Genomic DNA, 14,055 nt, shown 5'->3' on the forward strand with positions numbered 1-14,055 from the left:
AGAGGGGTATGGAAGGCCATGGTCCAAGTGCAGGTTATTGGGAATAGACATATTACAGTTTGGCACAGACTGAATGGGCCACAGGGCCTTTTTCTGTGCTGTATGACTCTAATGCAATAAGACCATGGCTAAATCTACACATCAATTCCAGCTCACTCTGAGCTCTACCATATTTTTTTAATTCACTGATTCCCCTTTGGTCTATCACAGAAACAAAAACTTTTAGCACAGAAGGCCATTCAGCTCATCATGCCTGCATGAGATTTTTAAATGGAAATTATGTGTGATGGAGGATCCACTAGCTGTACTGGCATCTTCCCAACTCATTTTCAAATTTATCTTTCGGTACAATATTCAAATCTAAACAATTCTTCAAATAAAATAATTTCTCTTTCTCAGTCATTTGTATTCAGTCATGTAATGCTGCACTTTTCCAATGTTATGCACCTAGAAATTGGCAAATGCAGAGTGTTCCTTTGTAACACTTGAGAAAATCAATCGGGAACTTCTCAGCCCACTCCGCTCTTACATGCCTGGTACAGTTTCTACCTCCGTGACACAAAGCATGACGTCCTGTTCCAAGGAAGGCTCTTTTTGGAGAAATGCATGAAGATTGCATCAGTATTCTTCCAACAAGATCAGCATTGTGTAGTTAAATCACATTATACTAGTATTGTACCAAAATTATCAACACGGTGTGATCCCAGGGCAGTAGATCTAAATACCACCACAGGAACTGGACTCAGTTATTTGAATATCTGAGCACCAATCCTGATTTCTGATGACCTCAGCCATTGCTCACATCCTCCCCACTCCCCCACACCTGGCCCCTGAAGTAAGTATACTTTCTACCCAGGGTGGGGGGGGGGGCAGAGGAGACACAGCGACCGGGTCTCTGGCACTGAGTCTCGTGCTGTGGCTCAGAAGGGAAGGGGGCCAGTGGAGGTAGGAGATTCCATAGTTCAGGAAGTAGATTGGAAAGTCTATGGATGCAACAGAGAGACTGAAATGGTATTTTGCCTCCCAGGTGCCAGGGTCAAAGATGTCTTGGATTGTTTTCACATTCTAAATGGGGAGGATAAGCAGACAGATGTCTTGGTATATATTGGAACCAATGACATATGAAGGAAAAGAGAGCAGATCCGAAAGAGAGAATTTAGAGAGCTAGGTGGCAAGCTGATAAGCAGGACCTCCGGGGTAATAATCTCTGGACACCTGCCTATGCCACGCACCAATGAAGGCAAGGATAGTCAGATGAATGCATGGCTGAGGAACTGGGGCAGGGAGCAGGGTTTCAGGTTTATAAATCATTGGGATCTTTTCTGGAGAAGATATGACCTGTACAAAAGGGACAGACTACACCTGAATCCGAGGAGGACCAATATTTTTGAGGATAAGTTTGCTGGAGTTGTTGGGGAGGGATTAAACTAATGGTAAAGGATGGAAACTGGAGTGATAGGGCTGAGGATAGTGTTACAAGCAGAGGTAGTGTATCATGAGCCTGTAAGGAGGGACATGCAGATGATAGGGCAAAATTTCAGTCAATGCGATGGGTCGCAATGGAAAAGGGGGCCGAATTGAAAAGGGTGACAGGACTGAAAGTGTTATGTTTGAATGCATGTAGAATACAAAATAAGGTAGATGATCTTGTAGCACAATTAGAGATTGGCAGTTGTGTCAATGTGGGTATCACAGAGTCGTGGCTGAAAGACAATCATAGTTGAGAGCTTAATATACAAGAATACACAATCTCTCAAAAAAGACAAGCAGGTGGGCAGGGGAAGAGTGGCTCTGCTGGTAAAAATTAAATCAAATTGTTAGAAAGAGGTAATAGAGGATTGGAACATGTACAATCATTGTGGATAGAGTTAAGAGACTGCAAAGGTAAGAAGACCCCAATGGGAGTTATTTATTGGCAGTAGTCCACAAATTAGAGCGAGAGATGGAAAATGCATGTCAAAAAAGCAATGTTATGTTAGTCATGGTGGATTTCCATATGCAAATATATTGGGAAAAACAAGCTGATGCTGGATCCCAAGAGAAGGAATTTGTGGAATGCCTCCGAGATGGCTTTTCGGAGCAGCTTGTGGTTGAGCCCACTAGGGGATCAGCAATTCTTGATTGGGTGTTGTGTAATGAACTAGATATGATTAGGGGGCTTAAGGTAATGGAACCCTAAAGAAATAGTGATCATAATATGTTAGGATTCACCCTGTAATTTGAGAGGGAGAAGCTAAAGTCAGATGTGACAGTATTACAGTGGAGTGAAAGGAATTACAGAGACATGAGCGAGGAGTTGGTCAAAGTTGACTGGAAGGTGACATAGTAGGGGTGACAGCAGAGCAGCAATGGCTGGAGTTTCTGGAAGTAATTTGGAGGGCACATCAATAATACATCCCAAAGAAGAGGAAGAATTGTAGAAGTGGGATAATGCAATCATAGACAACAAGGGAAATCAAAGCCAAAAAAAAAATCAAAAGAGAGAACATATAATAGAGCAAAAATTAGTGCGAAGTTAGAGGATTGTTATTTCTTTAAACCATCAGAAGGCTACTGAAAAAACCATAATGGGGGAAAGATGAAATTTGAAGGTAAGCTAGCCAATAATATCAAAAGCTTTTTCAGAAATGTAAGGAGTAAAAGAGAGGTGAGAGTATATATTGCACAATTGGAAAATGATGCTGGACAGGTAATAATGGATTACAAGGAAATGGCAGGCAAACTGAATCGGTCTTCACTTTTCAAGACACTAGTAGTATGCCGAAAGTTCAAGGTTGTCAAGGGAAAGAAGTGAATGCAGTTGCTATTACTAGGGTGATGGTGCTTGGGAAACTGAAAGGTCTGAAGGTAGATAAGTCACCTGGACCTGATGGACTAACCCTAGGGTTCTAAAAAGAGGTAGCTGAAGAGATTGTGGAGGGAATAGTAATAATCTTTCATGGTTCCAGAGGAATGGAGAGTTGTAAAAGTCACTCTGCTCTACAAGAAGTGAGGGAGGCAGAAGAAAGGGAATTATAGGCTAGTTAGCCTGAACTCATTGGTTGGGAAGATGTTGGAGTTGGTTGTTAAGGATGTGGTTTCAGGGTACTTGGAAGCACATGACAAAATAGAACAAAGTTAGCATGGTTTCCTTAAGGGAAAGTCTTGCCTGAAAAATCTGTTGAAATTCTTTGAGGAAATAAGAAGCAGGGTAGACAAAGGTGAATTGGTGGATGTTATGTACTTGCATTTTCAAGGTTCTGCTAATGAGATTGTGAAATAAGATAAGAGCCCAGGATATTACAGGAAAGACACGAGCATGAATAGAGCATTAGCTGAATGGCAGGTGCTAAAGAGTAGAAATAAAGGGATCCTTTTCAGATTGGCTGTCAGTGACTAGTGATGTTCCAAAGGGGTCCATGTTGGGATTGCTTCTTTTTACTTGTATGTCAGTAATTTGGATGATGGAATTGATGGCTTTGTGCCAAGTTTGTGGATGATATGAAGATAGATAGAGGGGCGGGTAGTGCTGAAGAAGCCGGGACATGGCAGAAAGACTTAGATAGATTCAGAGAATGGGCAATGAGGTGGCAGATGGAATATAGTGTTGGGAAGTGCATGGTCATGCACTTTAGTAGAAGAAATAAAAGCATCGACAATTTACCAAGCAGGTGAGAAAATTCATAAATCCTAGCTGCAAAGGGTTTTGGGAGTCCTAACACAGGATTCCCTAAAGGTTAATTTGCAGTTTGAATCAGTGATGAGGAAGGTGAACGCAGTGTTAACACTCATTTCAAGAGGACAAGTATATAAAAGCAAGGATGTAATACTGAGGCTGTATGAGGCACTGGAAAGGCCTCACTTGGAGTATTGAGAGCAGTTTGAGCCAATTACCTAAGAAAGGATGTGCTGAGATTGGAGAGGGATCCGAGGAGGTTTATGAGAATGATTCTAAGAATGAAAGGTTTATCATGTGAGCAGTGATTGAAGGCTCTGGGCCTGTAATTGCTGGAATTTAGAAGAATGAGGGAGGAGCTCATTGAAACCTATCAAATATTGAAAGGACTACAGAGACTGGATGTGAAGAGGATGTTTCCTTTGGTGGGGAAGCCTAGGAACAGAGGGCAGAGCACCAAAATAGAGGGATGTCCATTTAGAACAGAGATGAGGAGGAATTTCTTTAGCCAAACGGTGGTGAATCTGGGGAATTGATTGCCACAGGTGCCTGTAGAGGCCAGATCACTGTGTGTATTAAAGGTGGAGTTTGATAGGTTCTTGATTAGTCAGGGCTTGAAAGGTTGTAGGGCAAAGATAGGAGAATGGGGTTGGGAGGGAAATGGATCAGCCATGATAAAATGATGGAGAAACTGATGGGCTGAATGGCTTAATTCTGTTCCAATGTCCTGCAATTTAATGGTCTTTCTACTATAGAAAATGCAAAATACTGAATTTCTAAGTGATAAAGATCAACTATTGACCCACATGCCAAAGGAAGTAATTTTTCTCAAGAATGCTTATCAGAGTATTTCATCATCTTGAAAATGTTTTTTATCCTTTTTCACTCCAGTTGTGACTTTACAGTTTTTCTGTATAAGTGAAGTTAATACTCAAGTGAACCATTCTAAAGTGTTTACATTTATCCCAATGTATGGAGCTATGAATATTACACAATACTCCAGATGAGGCCTAACCAAATCTTCAGAGATTACTAATTAATAACGTTACTATGTGATCACTATTTAGTGATCGGTAATGGAAGCAACCATTTGCTTTTTACCTACTTCATCATTTGCTCCACCATCCTTAAGAATTTGTAACTATGGGTAACAAGAATTCTGTCTTCACTTACACGTTCCAAAACCATGCCATTTCTAGGCCATTGTGTGTACCATATTAAAGTCTTGTTTCTATTTATTTTATCTTGCTGTCTATGTCATCCTCGTTCCAGCTCTTTGCCAAATATGCCCCAAGTACTGCTTTCTGCGTCCAAGTTTAGGTCATGAATAAAAATTGCAAAACATACTGGACGCTTTCGGAACATCTTAGCAAATCACTTCACAATCTGATAAACATCCTCCCCTCTACATTACTTCCTACCACAGCCAATTTTGCAACTGTGCCACCGTTTTCTTAGTTATCATCTTAATCAGCCATTACTTTGTTGAATGTCTCCTTATTTACACAACTTTCAACTTACTCTGTCAGCTCACTGGAAATGTCAGGCATGAATCTCTTTTAATATTTCTTATTTTGGATTAAGATATTCCAAATTAAAATGTATTTTGTCCCTGTCATTTGTTTCCAATTCTCTAATTCCTCAACTGTCAAGTTTACTGGCATCACGTTTTCTTTGTCTTAACTCGTCTCTTTTATCTAGTGCATGCTATCATGATTGTAAACCTTCAGATCCTTTAACCCACTCTAAGATGGCAGATAACTAAGCTAACAGAGTCAGGAAATCAAACGTGGGATACTCCATATGTGCAAACTGCTGCTTTTCATTAAATAAATTTGTTTCTTTGATGTAAGGCTTAAAGTTTGTTTACAACACCTAAATTAAAAGCTATTAAATAAAAATACTTAAGCATTCTCAATGTGCACCGAAATATTTTATGGTAAATGAAGTAGTGTAATTATCATTGTAATGTCGGAAAACTGGCTCATAACAAGTTTTCTAGGAACAACTTTGCGATAGTGACTAGAAAATCAGTTTTACTATTGTCGGTAGAGGGATGAATATTGGCCAGGACCCTGTCTATACTTCCCCCATTCCTCTTCAAAGCCATACCATGCAATCTTCTGCATCATATTGTGAGGGTAGGCGAGTTCTCAATTAAAGATAGTGCTTTGGTCACTGACACTCTGGAATACTATATATGCCTAGAATATTGTGCTCAAGTCTCTGAACAGAGACTTGAACCCACAGCCTTCTGGTTTGGAGGTGGAAGTCCGACCACTGATCCATTGCGGAGACAACAAAATTAATAAATATAGTTGAATAACAGCTGACGAACCGAAACTGCAATCCTAAGAGGAACATTCCAAAACTGGATGGAAGCTTTATGATCACAATAAACCCTGTGCATTTTCTTTCAAAATGATCTAGAGCATTTAAATTTGGAGAGTTTATAAATATTATTATTTATTCATGGTTTTACACTGGAATAAATACTGGTACAATTTTTTGTGCCTGAAACTCACATTTTAGGCAGACTAGCAATATTTTCAAATTACAATGTGACCAATTGAACTATTTCTGGTTCCTTTTAAAACTAATCATGAGGTAAATACATCTCAAAATCATAACACCATTAGGAATCATGCAACTTCAGGCACCTTCATTATTCAACTAAAGCCAAACTCATTATTATATGACTTACCCAAATGAGTCCAGGAGCAGCGGTCTTGTTGCTTAAAAATATCGTCTTCTCCAATGCCATTTACAAAAGGAGAAACATTGCTCATTCCAACAAAGATCATCTCATATCCAACCAAATGAGTGTTATTCCTGAGACTGCATATAGGATGAAAAGTGATTTTCTTTTCCCTAACTCTTCAACTTATTTCCACCCATACTTGTTCCACGTATTTACAGGAACTGAGTTTACAAGAGGTCGTTCCGTAAATATAATAAATCCACAATATGATTAAGCCTTCAACCAGTACAAATCAAATTCAGCTTCCACCTCATTTTGTACAGGGTACATCCCTTGGCTCTGGCTGTTCACACAGGCTTTCACAGGCAGCAGAAAGTAATGATCGGCCTAATTACGGTTCCCCCCCCCCCCCCCCGAGGCTATGCAATTAATGTCAGAACAGATCTTCCTATAATTACTGAATAGCCACTGCTTCAACTCAAAACTAATCTCTAAATTGCATAAAACTAAAAGTATGGTGTTTAAAAAGCATTGCAAAATTGCTCTTGTTTGTTAAGGCTCAGCGATTTGCAATTTTATAAATGCCTTGCACTACTCTTGTCACTTTCTCTGGCCAGCATATTTCAAATATCCGTTTAAGTTATCTAAATATCTTTTAAAATGTTAATGTCTACTGCCCAAACATGGAATCAACAGACAATTTCAGGAATTTCTTAAAATAAACAATGTCTTGGTGTGGTCTTTACTACCCATGGCCTTCTCCCCCCAAAATAGCACGCTTGACAAACAAAAATTTGGCTTAACCTTTGAATTTATTATTTTGACAAAGCTTTAGCAATGTTTTGCTAGATGTTCTGCTTGGATCATTGGTGTGAAGTCGCTTTCATTCTATAGAAGTGTAGCTGCGGAATTTCTACCATTATCTGCTCTTGGAGATCATTTAATTCCAACTAACCTCATTCCACCAGTGGTGAACCATCCTAATGTGCTTGTGAGATGCAAGGTACCAGGTGACAATGTGAATGGAACAGGGTAATGCCAGGATGTATGTTCAAATAAATAGCCAACACAACAGTGAACCTGCAAATCCCAACTGGATATACTCAAATTACAGCACAAGACCCTTCAGCGGAAATGAGAAAGAGGGAAAATAAGTTAGTCTTCTGCAGTAAAGTTGTAATGCAAGGTTTCGACAAGAATACTTGACAATTCCTTTCCCTGCAACAGATGCTGTGCGACTCTGGAAGTTTTCCCAGCAGACTGTTTGTTCAGTAAATTGTGTTTTGCCAACTGGAAAAGAAACTTTGATGTGTATACATAAGGAACCCTTCACCAACCAGTCCTTGACCCTTCTCCACTGGTCATTCTAGCAATTGTTTTCTTCCTCAAGTATCTAATTCCCCTTTGAATGTGGCAATTAAATTAGCTTACAACAATGTATTAATTGAATGAATTTTTTCGTCCTTAGTTCACACATCTTTTTCACAGTTTACAAACCATATAACAATTACAGCACATCTCAGCCCTTTTAGTCCGTGCAGAACGCTTACTCTCACCTAGTCCCACCTACCTGCACTCAACCCATAACCCTCCATTTCGTTCCTGCCCATATACCTATCCAATTTTTTTTAAATGACAAAATTGAACCTGCCTCTACCACTTCTACTGGAAGCTCGTTCCACGAAGCTACCAATCTCTGAGTAAAGAAGTTCCCCCTCATGTTACCCCTAAATTTTTGCCCCTTAACTCTCAACTCATGTCCTCTTGTTTGAATCTCCTCTACTCTCAGTGGAAAAAGCCTATCAACATTAACTCTATCTATCCCCCTCATAATTTTAAATACCTCTATCAAGTCCCCCCTCAACCTTCTATGCTTCAAAGAATTAAGACCTAACTTGTTCAACCTTTCTCTGTAACTTAGGTGCTGAAACCCAGTTATCATTCTAGTAAATCTCCTCTGTACTCTCTCTATTTTGTTGACATCTTTCCTATAATTCAGTAACCAGAACTGTACACAGTACTCCAAATTTGGCCTCACCAATGCCTTGTACAATTTTAATATTACATCCCAACTCCTATACTCAATGCTCTGATTTATAAAGGCCAGCATACCAAAAGCTTTCTTCACCCCCCTATCCACATGAGATTCCACTTTCAGGGAACTATGCACAATTATTCCTAGATAACTCTGATCTACTGCATTCTTCAATGCCCTACCATTTAACATGTATGTCCTATTTTGATTATTCCTACCAAAATGTAGCACATCACACTTATCAGCATTAAACTCCATTTGCCATCTTTCAGCCCACTCTTCTAACTGGCCTAAATCTCTTTGCAATCTCATTATCCACAACATCACCTATCTTAGCATCATCTACATACTTACTAATCCAATTTACCATCCCATCATCCAGATCATTAACATATATGACAAACAACATTGGACCCAGTACAGATCCCTGAAGCACACCACTAGTCATCGGCCTCCAACCTGACAAACAGTTATCCACCACTACTCTCTGGCATCTCCCATCCAGCCACCGTTGAATCCATTTCACTACTGAGATCAATACCTAACGATTGAACCTTCCTAATTAACTTTCCGTGTGGAACCTTGTCAAAGGCCTTACTGAAGTCCATATAGACAACATCCACTGCTTTACCCTAGTCAACTTTCCTTGTAACCTCTTCAAAAAATTCAATAAGATTTGTTCAACATGACCTTCCACGAACAGATCCATGTTGACTGCTCCTAATCAGACCCTGTCTATCCAGATAATTATATATACCATCTCTAAGAATACTTTCCATTAATTTACCCACCACTGACATCAAACTTACAGGCCAATAATTGCTAGGTTTACTCTTAGAACCCTTTTTAAACAATGGAACCACATGAGCAATACTAATTAAATCTATGCTGTCTGCTTCCCAATCCTTCTGCCACTGAGAACAGTTTCTCTTCATTCGCTTTAGCTTGACCCTTCATGATTATGACCACCATTATCTAAAACATCAAGAATGTTGTCCAGGTTTTCAGCGTTTTGGATGTGAACTTGAACTACGGACTTTTTTTTAGTCCTTTGGGGTTTGGGGTCATTGAGCCTGTTTCATTTTTGTTAGTTTTTTAGTGCAGGGAGAAGGGATTTGTGGGTTGATGATCATGCTGCTGTTCTTTTCTTTCTTGGTTTTGTGGCTCTCTGGAGAAGAAGAATTTCAAAGTTGCATACTTTGATAATAAATTATAATACAAACCCCATTTCCAGAAAAGTTGGGATATTTTCCAAAATGCATTAAAATTAAAAATCTATGATATGTTAATTCACATGAACCTTTATTTAACTGACAAAAGTACAAAGAAAAGATATTCAATAGTTTTACTGACCTACTTAATTGTATTTTGTAAATATACACAAATTTAGAATTTGATGGCTGCAACACATTCAACAAAAGTTGGGACAGAGGCATTTTTACCATTGTGTTACATCACCTTTCCTTTTAGTAACACTTTTTAATCGTTTTGGAACTGAGGCTACTAATTGTAGTAGATTTGCAATTGGAAATTTTGTCCATTCTTGCTTGATATAAGACTTCAGCTGCTCAACAGTCAGTGGTCTCCGTTGTCTGATTCTCCTCTTCATGATGCGCCATACATTTTCAATAGGAGATAGATCTGGACTGGCAGCAGGCCGGTCAAGCACACGCACTCTGTGTCTACAAAGCCACACTGTTGTAGCCCGTGCAGAATGTGTTCTGGCATTGTCCTGCTGAAATAAGCATGGACAACCCAGGAAGAGACATCGCTTGATGGCAACATATATCTCTCTAGAATCCTAATATACACCTCAGAGTCAATGGTACCTACACATACATGCAACTCACCCATGCCGTGGGCACTGATGCACCCCCATACCATCACAGATGCTGGCTTTTGCACCTTTCGCTGATAACAATCAGGATGGTCGTTTTCATCTTTGGCACGGAGAACTCAACGCCTGTTTTTTCCGAAATCTAGCTGAAATGTGGACTCATCTGACCACAGCACACGGTTCCACAGTCTTTCGGTCCATCTGAGATCAGCTCGGGCCGAGAGAACTCACCAGCATTTCTGCATAGAGTTGATGTATGGCTTCCTCCTTGTGTGATACAGTTTCAAGTTGCATTTCTGGATGCAGAGACGGACTGTGTTAAGTGACAATGGTTTTCCGAAGTACTCCCGAGCTCAGCTGGCTATAATTGTCACAGTAGCATGATGGTTTCTTAGGCAGTGCCGCCTGAGGGCTCAAAGATCACGTGTGTTCAACAGTGGTTTCTGACCTTGCCCTTTACGCACTGAGATGTCTCTGAATTCTCGGAATCTTTTCACAATATTATGTACTGTAGATGTTGAAAGACCTAAATACTCTGCAATCTTGCGTTGGGAAATGTTCCTTTTGAACTGACTAACAATTCTCTCATGAATTTTGACACAAAGGGGTGAGCCACAACCCATCCTTGCTTGCAAAGACTGAGCCTTTGATGGACGCTACTTTTATACCCAGTCATGATACCTCACCTGCTACCAATTAGCCTGCTTAATGTGGAGTCTTCCAAACCGGTGTTACTTGAATATTCTGTGCACTTTTCAATCTTATTTTAACTCTGTCCCAACTTTTGTTGAGTGTATCGCAGCCATCAAATTCTAAATTTGTGTATATTTACAAAATACAGTTAAGTTGGTCAGTAAAACGATTGAAAATCTTTTCTTTGTACTTTTGTCAGTTAAATTAACTGTTCACATGTATTAACATATCACAGATTTTTGTTTTTATTGCATTTTGGAAAATATCCCAACTTTTCTGGAAATGGGGTTTGTACTTTGATAATAAACAAACCTTTGAATCCTTCTGGACAAATTCTAATCTATCCACATGACTGAAGTCCTGTAAGTTGTACATCCTGTGCTTGTTTTGGTTCCCCTACCTGCTGCTCCAGTTTCCTTCCGAATCCCTGCATCCCAAAATTTTGCTGGTTGTAGATCAGTTAGCTGCTGTAACTGGCTTTATGTGGTAGGATGATGGAAAGAGAATTATAGAAAATTGATGGGGAATGTGCAAAAGAATAGGTTGTAGGGAAAGAAGGAATGACATTAGTGGGGTTTCTCCAAGAATCAGCAGAGACTCAGTAGGTTGAATTACATCCTTTTATGTTACAAGGACATACAACAATTAATATGAAGTCATGGTGGTGAAGGCTCTGTCCTCAGGAATTACTTGAACCTGGAAAAGTCAGAGACAGAGGCAGAAGAGGATGGTCCTCTGGGAGGATCACAGGCAGTGATCGCATAGCTGGGCTGGGTAAAGATCACGGTTGGCAATTAGAGAGTCAGGAAGATAATGATTAATGATGGAAGCTGCACTGGTGCATCAGAGAACCCCACATATGGTCAGAAGGCCCTGCGACTTAAGGATTAGAGATTCAGAGGGGCCTCACAAAGTCAGAGTTAAGACCAAGAGTTGTGCTTCGTGTGGGGGTGGATGTGCAGATCAATACTGCAATTCTGAGTGATGACATAATTGTCCTGGGATTGCCCAATGATGGTCACTCCCAGTTCATTTATGATAGTTCTCCTGTAGAAATCTGAATACTCCTTCTACAATATCATCCTCTGCAAAACTGATGTGGAAATACAAGGGGTGATTGATAAGTTTGTGGCCTACGGTAGAAGGAGTTCATTTTCGAAAATCTAGCACATTTATTTTTCCTACATGTACACACTTAGTCCAGCGGTCGTGGAGCATACGGATCCCTTCTTTGTAGAAGTCTGCATCTTGGACCTCCAGAAGTGGTCCACAGCGTGGGGTGATTGATATGATTGTGGTCTAAGGTTGATGGAGATGAGCTATTAACTTCAAACTTTCTGCATAATCACTCAAAGACTTGAACTGCACATGCATGTAACAAAAGCTTTTTAACTTATCGCCTTCTACCTTAGGCCGCAAACTTAGCAATCACCCCTGCTGTGGACCACCTGGAGGTCCAAGACACTCTTGTTACATGCAGGTGCAGTTCAACTCTGAAAATGCAGAAAGTTTGAAGTTATTGTCTCCTTCTACATTAGGCCACAAACTTATCAATCACCCTCCCGTGGACCACTTCTACAAAGAAGGATCCATATGCTCCACGACTGCTGAACTAAGTGTGTAAATGTAGGATGGGACTATGTTGAAAAATAAATGTGCTAGGTTTTCTAAAATTGATTCCTTCTACCTTAGGCCACAAACTTATCAATCTCCCCTCGTCGTTTCAGGCCTATGAGGTTGTTTTATTTTGTGAAGATCCCAGCTCTAAAATGACTCAGTGATGGCTGATTTCCAAAAAGGCTCAATTTTCAATTGCACATATTTGAAAAACGATAACATCTTTGTGCAGTCACAATTCTTGGCCTCTACTTTTCAGTTTTCTTGTCAGTACTGCAGAAAAATTCACAAATGGTTTAAAGCTATTTTTCTAAAGATTGGCTTTACCACTTCTTTACCATGTTAACACGCAAAGTGATACTAACTGTGCTATTAGTGTAAAGTTAACATATCCTTGGGGTGTCCGTCATACTGGATCACCATCTGGAACATGTGCTGCTTGACAGCTCATTCTAGATGACTTGCTATAGAATGGGAAATCAGTGAGATGCTCCTGAAAACCTGGAGGAAGAACCATTGTAACCTTAAATTGCTCTGGAATTTTTGAATGACTGAATAAATACTCGCTTAGCAACAAGGTCTAGTATTTTTTCTAGTTGATTGAACAAATGCAACTTCTAAATTATATTGGTAATCTCATCATACACAGCAATCCAATGGAGTATTACATGAGGCTAGTACATGATTGGTCTTGAAGGAAACATTGAATCCCAAAGTGGGTGATATTGCCCCAAGTGGTGGAGGGAGTAATTAAGGGGGTGATAAAGATAAAAGGGGAAGTAGGGGTTCACTTGTTAGCAAGGAGTGCAGCTGAGGGATTACAGGCTGCAGTTAAGAAATTAATTACTTATCATAAGCATTTGATCTTCAGTCCCTCATAGTTAATTACAATGATCATGTAATCATTTCATCTTGTGCTAACCCACTATTCTCTTAGATTTTGCTCAATGTGTGTTAAAGTTGCTGAAAAGCAATGTGGCACTTTGTATTTGGCATGTCATGAGAAAACTGGACTGAAGAAATTGTGTTATTTCCAGGCTCAGCCCATCCATTATTGCCATTCACTACTGTGTAGTACGATGTTAGCTAGTACGATTCCCATACTCTAATCAGACATAGATGCAATTCCTGTGAATTAGGGTAGGGATCCCAACCACACAGGACAATCTCTCTTATTGCTGATGCCATCAGGAGGTTGGTACAGGAGCCTCAGGGCTCACACCACTGGGTTAAGGAACAGTTATTACCGCTCAACCATCAGGCTCTTGAACCAAAGGGGATAACTTCACTCAACTTCACTTGCTCCATCACTGAATTGTTCCTACAACCTATGGACTCACTTTCCAGGATTCTTCATCTCTTGTACTCAATATTTATTGCTTATGTAATGCCATGGTTAAGATTTTCACTGCTATGCTGTAGGTACTTTATTTTAGCAGTTCTGAAAGAGCTGTCCTGCTGTTAGTATATTTGGGTTTGATGTAAAGATAAGGGTCTATGTTGTTCAACTTAAGAGT

The 14,055-nt window shown here is 39.8% G+C and overlaps 1 protein-coding gene across 1 annotated transcript in view; it reads right to left on the bottom strand.

Moving 5' to 3' along the window:
* arhgef9a (Cdc42 guanine nucleotide exchange factor (GEF) 9a) overlaps positions 1 to 6,691 on the bottom strand; it is a 295,537-nt gene extending 288,846 nt beyond the window's left edge. The window contains exon 1 of the mRNA XM_059976966.1: positions 6,360 to 6,691. The gene's annotated coding sequence lies outside the window, so the exon portion shown is untranslated. The remainder of the gene's footprint in view (positions 1 to 6,359) is intronic.
* Between the last annotated feature and the right edge of the window lie 7,364 nt (positions 6,692 to 14,055).

This window comes from Hypanus sabinus, chromosome 8 (assembly GCF_030144855.1).
Source record: "Hypanus sabinus isolate sHypSab1 chromosome 8, sHypSab1.hap1, whole genome shotgun sequence".
NCBI lineage: Eukaryota > Metazoa > Chordata > Chondrichthyes > Myliobatiformes > Dasyatidae > Hypanus > Hypanus sabinus.